Here is a 6,497-nt window from a genome sequence, read left to right as displayed (position 1 = left end):
ACCAGTCAGTGCAGCCATGTTTATATAACTGTGTATTTCAAAAACTTTTTTACACTGAGATGTATTATTTTATACTCTCTTTGAGATCACCTTTCTATATCTCAGGTTCTTGAGTCTCTCTAATCTTTCTATCATGTCTGTTCAGTTGTATTCATGGTCATTTATTTCTGTGATTTGCTAGTTTTTAATTGTCAAATTCTGTGAAGCTTTTTTGTTCCCTTTTTTCTGAGATAATACTTGTGCCATAGCTTTAAGAAACAGCTTTGCATTAGCTTTGCCAGGTGGCCTTATTATAATCACTGTCGTGGAAACAATATAATACATTAATAATGTGTTAATTTAACTCTCAAGCCCCGGGTAGCTGTAGGGATAGAATTTAACTTTATTTGGAGATACACTTTTTTCCCCACATAGAACTGAGACAGAGACAGACAAGCTTCCTTGCTATCTCCCCCTGACATTGGGCAATTAAAAAATTAAATTATCCACCAAATGTGTAAACGTTTGAGGGTCTCAGTTTTGATTCTCTTTCCTGTGTAGGCCAGAGGGCATGTCCCCTGCTTCACATGGGAAATACGACTTGAGTCCCTGAAGTTCTGGGAGGAAAAGTACATTGCAGGACAGTCTGAGGTTTCAAACGCTTGCTTACCCTTTGGTTTTCAGTTTCCATTTTATTTTGGTACCTACAAATTTTCCACTCCTTGTTGAGAACTTATCTATACATTTAAAATAAGTTTTGTTATATTCCAGCCACATATTCACAGTGGTGGGGTTTCTAGTTATTGTAATCAGCTTTCTTGCTAGAAACAGAAGTTGCATTTTACAAAACTTTACAGTCATGAAAAATTGTTTGAAAATGTAATTTATCCTTTTAATGGGAATAACAGTTGCTAGTAAGATCATTTGGTAGAATTAGATGCTGTTTTCTACACTGCTAAAGTACAATATTTTTTAAAAATGGGAACTACATAAAATTTGCCACTACAAACATATGTGGGGGCTTCTAATTGGAAGAATTCTTCCTAAATTTAATAAAGAAATAAAAAGCTTTCTCCAGATGTAAATTATTACTAAGAATATAATCTAAGAAGATAGGGAAATAAGATATACTGGAAGAATATAGCTTTGTGGAATATTTGGGGGAAAACATGGAACACATTTTTCTCAACATATGGTAGTTAATTCATACTGAGCTAAAAAGTGAGCCATAAAGGCAGTTGTATAAAGTAGTGCCGGCCTTCAACGATGCTGATTAACAGTCACGTTTCAGTTTAGTTTCGCGAACATTCGTGATGCAGTTAGTATGTTCCAGGCACTGTGCTCAGATCTCGGTTACCCAAACACCATAATTATTCTCAAGCATCTTACTGTCTAGTGTGAGAACAGCATGTAAACAAAATTAAAACTCAGAGTGACAGTGCAGTACTAGCAGCATGTACAAGAGACAGAAGTAAGACAGAGGAGGCTGACTTCACTAAGGACATTGCCCCCTACGAAGAGTTTGAAAGATAAATAGGATTTGACATGTCAACGAACCACTGTGCTTTAGACACAGTGAAGGCGTTCACACGTTGATGTGAAGCTTAATGGCAATGCCTAGTTGGGATCACTTACATTGAAGAAGAGTATATTAATATTGATTCACAAAGCTGGAGCCAGAGGATCTTGGACTGGCTGTGATTTAGTCATTTATCAGGACTAAACCCAGTTGAGAAGAACGAACCAGATTTCCCTGATAAGAGAAGAGCAGCAAATTAGAAAGTGGACTATAAATCCTAGAGTTTGATAGAATACCCCACACTCGAGTGACAAATGTGAGTTGACCTAGATGGGTGCTTATTTTGTACCAAAGCACACGCACTCTCTGTGTCATTGATGGTTGTATGATGAGGACTCATTCGTAGGCTTCCTTTTCTCCACACATTTTGTATATGATAATGGTGGCTTTGAGCAGGAGCAGGAGCCACACCACTTAGGTTCAAACCACAGTTCCACCACTGACAAGTTCCATGACTTTGAAGAAATTACTTTACCTTGAAATGCCCCAGTTTACTCATCTGCATGATGAAAATAATGAGAGCAAGTACCTTGGGTCTTTGTAAGCCTTAAGTGTGTTAGTGTGTGTACAGCATTTAGAAAAGTAACTGAAATTTCGTAGATACTAGCTATTTCTATTATTGCTATGTGGATAGTGTGGTCTGGTTTTGTCCTTCATTCCTGATGCAAAACATCTATTCAGAGTTCACTTGGGAGGAAAAAAAATCCACATATGCACGAAACAACACTGTATGTATTGTCTATGGGGCAGTGTTCAAAGGGACCTTAATCTTATTTACAATATTCAGAAATGTTTACATGGAGAATAAATTTATGTATTACTTACACATGACCCAAATTTAAAATCGTTATGACTCTTAACTTGTAGTTTTAGTTTAATGCTGGCTGAGATACAAGTTTTATCTTCCCAAAGACATTTATCTTTCGAGCTTTATTTCAGATCCACCATAAGTATGATCAGTACTTTCATCCTCTCCTCCCCAGCTGCATTTAACATTCATTCATTCATCATTCATTCAGTCATTCATTCTTTTATTCTTCAGTTACTGAGCTCCTGCTATGTACAGATATTGCTCCTAATTATTTAGATATGGGTTATAATTTGATGTTTATAATTAGTGGATGGGTGAAACAAAAACATGGTATATCTACACTTGAAGCATCTCAGCAGAATATCAGTATTTTAGGACAAATTACAAGGCTTGTAAGAAACACAAAATGATGGTTATCATACTAATATATGCATAAAGAATAGGTAAAATACTGATGAAAGCACCACCTGGGGATTTTGAAATTTAGCTTGCAATGGGAAAAGGGGATCTTTTTCACATTTTGAGATGTAATTTTTATAAAGGAAAATACATTTATAACAGCCAATCAGGTATGGATGGGGTCCAAATAGTATATTATTTCTGAAACACATTGGAAAAAGGTAAAAAAATTTCCCACTGCTCTGAGGGTGGGATAAATGATCCACAGTAACTAAATTGTGCAGAAAGCGATGAGGAAGAAAATAAAATCTGGATTCAGATTTGTTTGTGGTTGCATTGTTTATTTTTTCGGTGGATAGGAAACAAGAAAGATACCCTGAGAATGAGGTCAATTTTTGTAACAAAATACTTCACTTAACCTGACAAAATGTTCTTTCCTTCCTGCCTTCCTTCCTTCCTCTTTCTTAAAGGAATCATACTTTCAGAAAGAATCTCCAGTTCTCTATTCTGGTGGAAAAAATGTAAGGTTTCAAGTAGAAGATTCATAATGTATTGCTGTTTCTCACACTCAGCTACTTTTTTTGTCCTTTCCTTACGCCGTTTCAGATATGTTCCCTCCTTCAGAACAGCGCTATATTATGTTTTATTGAGCACATTGTCTCCTTAACCCCACCTGATATTTATTGGTTATGACTACCCCAAGTCACCCCAATACTTGTACCGTTAATTTAGATAAACTGTTAATTTGTACTTACTTGCTCCTCATATGTAGTGTTTGGCTAAAACAAGAATAGCTCAATTCTTATATGCGCCTTGTAAATATATTTTAAACACTTAAAGAATAGAAATGATGTCGTATTTATTTTGTGCTTTGTTTTTCACTCCCTGAGTCTTTATTTAAGATAAAGGTGATTATTTTATTTCTGCTCTAAATTCTAATAAAAAGAATAAGTGTCCAAACACCAAACCAAACAGACAGTTGGTCAGTATAAACTCTACCTGCAAAGGCCAATCTTTCTTTGATTCTTACTCTAAAGATGATGACAGCGTCTTTTAAATAACTGGATTAGTTCTGAGTCTGCAAGAACTAAGTTTATTTTATTTACTTAGGCAATTTCTTTTCCTAAGAGAACATGTATTTGTTGTGTATCAAACCAGAAACGAAACAGAGGAGGTCAGATGAGTGTAATTCAAAGTTTGTTTTCATTGTGAACCTTAAAAATAGTAGAAATTTAACAATTTATTTTGTTTTGATTTTTAAATTCTCAGAATAGCCTGCTTTCCCAATCCTTTCTAGCTCAGGGCCTGTTTTCCAATTTTCTATACATAGTAAAAGAAAGAAAAAAAAAAAACTGCTTTGTATCTAAACATTGTCCAAAGGTGTTTGTGAGATATGTTAAACAGTATTATAAGGAAAGTCATTATCGTGATAAAAGAGACACATGAAAGAAAATGAAGAACTTTGACCGCAGTAGTAGATAAACTTCTTTCTTTTTTGAAATTGAGTCTGTTGAGTGTTCCATGAGATGGTATAAATCTACGAGAACAAACTTACTGTAATAGTTTTTCCTCTTGAAATGTTGCGCATATCATAAGACAATATGAGACTAAAATGAAATTGAACATTTGGTTAACTTCAGAACTAAGCTGAATTTAAACATAAAAATAGATAAAATGTATCTTTCAAAATTTTTGAATTTAAGAGGAGGTCTACCTCCTCTTACCTCCATGCCTTTACTCTGTATCTTACTAATACATGCATTTTAGTAGATCACACACTTAAAACTTAGTCATTTCTTCTTTTAAAAATGACTCCAGCGATGTCAATGTCATCCATTCCCTTATTTTGTGATAACGCTTAATGCCTCGATGAGCACAAAGCATTACTGCTGCCTCCCGGCTTCCTAAGTTTCACTTTTTGATGCATTTCATAAACCATGTTGAAATCTTCAGAACAGTATTTTTATAGTGCTCAAGAACCATAATGGTCCCCTACTGCCACTTCAATAGAAAAGAGCACCAAAGCAGGAAACAAATCCAAATATTTGTAAAATAGTAAGCGTTCTCCACTATACAAATAAATAATGATAATATCTCACAAAGTTGTTAAAAGTCGTTTTGTTAAAAGGATCAAGAAGGATAAGTATCTCAAAGCAATTTTAAAACTGTAAAGCTCTATCTAAATACTGGGGGTGCTAAAAAAATGTGCACCGGTGGACACTTTGGTTAACGTTACTCAAGCAGTAGTTCACCATAATCAGAAGTGTCTGGACGCTGCTGGTAACCACTTTGAGCATCTCTTGTAATTGCAGAAGTAGTCAAATGTGACTTGTATTCATCTTTTGTTATTTGTATACATTAAGTATTACAATTTTAATACAGTTTTTTCCTTTCTTAAAATGTGCACACATTTTTTTGGCACCCTCTGTAGAATTATACACTATCTAAGTTTCAAGTCTTCTTAAATTGGACAACTACATGCCTGTCTAACTTTGTTTCTCATCACTGTTTTATAAACATATCGTACTCTGCTCCAAGGAAACTAAGCTCTCTGTCCTAACACGGCATGTGTATTTCTACCTTTATTCCTGGTTGTTTGTTCTGTCTGCTCGCTTATCCTCCTTTAAATCCTAAAGGTCTAGCAAAGCTTTTCATCCCATCCCGACCGCCCGCTCTGACCCCCTGCTGCATGTATCTTCATGTCATACTTCTTGGAGTAGATTTACATTCAGATTGTCAGACCCTGGAGGGGAATCTGGGAACACACAGTAGGTATGCAGTAAATATTTGTCAGTGGGTTGTTTTCTGTGTCAACTCTTTCTCTTCCTCTGAATGCTATGGTATTATCTGTTAGCTTGAGAAGTTAAAAGGAACTAATCAAAGTCACTTATGATGGTTAATTTTGTGTCAACTTGACTGGGCCACAGGGTGCCCAGATATTTGGTGAAACATTATTTTGGATGTTCCTATGAGGGTACTTTGTATTAGATTAACATTTGAACCAGTAAACTGAATAAAGCAGTTGGACTTCCCTAAGGTGGTGGGCCTCATCCGATCAGTTGAAGGTTTAAGTAGAACAAAAAGGCAGAGTAACAAGCAATGCCTCCTGCCTGACTGCCTTTGAACTGAGATATCAGCTTTTTCCTGCCTTCAGAGTGGAACTGAAACGTTGACTCTTCCTGGGTCTCAAGCTTACTGGCCTACAGACTGGAGCTATGTATTCCATTGTGTCTCCTGAATCTCTAACTTGCTTAGCCACCCTGCAGATCTTGGAACTTTCTAAACTCCATTATTGCATGAGTCAATTCCTTATAATAAATTTATATCTATATTCATATAGATATAAATTCATATATATATATGAATATTGTTGTGTATCAAAGCAGAAAGGAAACAGATGTTGGGTGATTGTAATTCAAAGTTTGTTTTCATTGTGAACCTTAAAAATATGTAGAAGTATAATTATTTATTTTTATTATATAGGGTATAATAAAAAAATATATTTTATTACATATAATATATATTATATAATATATATGTTTGTTTCTCTGGAGGACCCTAATACAGTCACACATGCTACAGTAAGGCCACTTAGAATGCTTATTGTCAATGTCTTTTTCAAATACATTGTACTCTTAAATCTCCATGTAAGAAAACAAACCACCAACTAACCAAAACCAAACAAAGAAAAGAATGAAAGAAAAATTTAATGGTTAAAAGCCCAACCAC

Source organism: Rhinolophus sinicus, chromosome 3 (genome assembly GCF_057876585.1).
Source record: "Rhinolophus sinicus isolate RSI-liver-muscle chromosome 3, RSI-T2T, whole genome shotgun sequence".
NCBI lineage: Eukaryota > Metazoa > Chordata > Mammalia > Chiroptera > Rhinolophidae > Rhinolophus > Rhinolophus sinicus.
The sequence above is the reverse complement of the archived record's forward strand: the minus strand, read 5'-3'. Positions refer to the sequence as shown.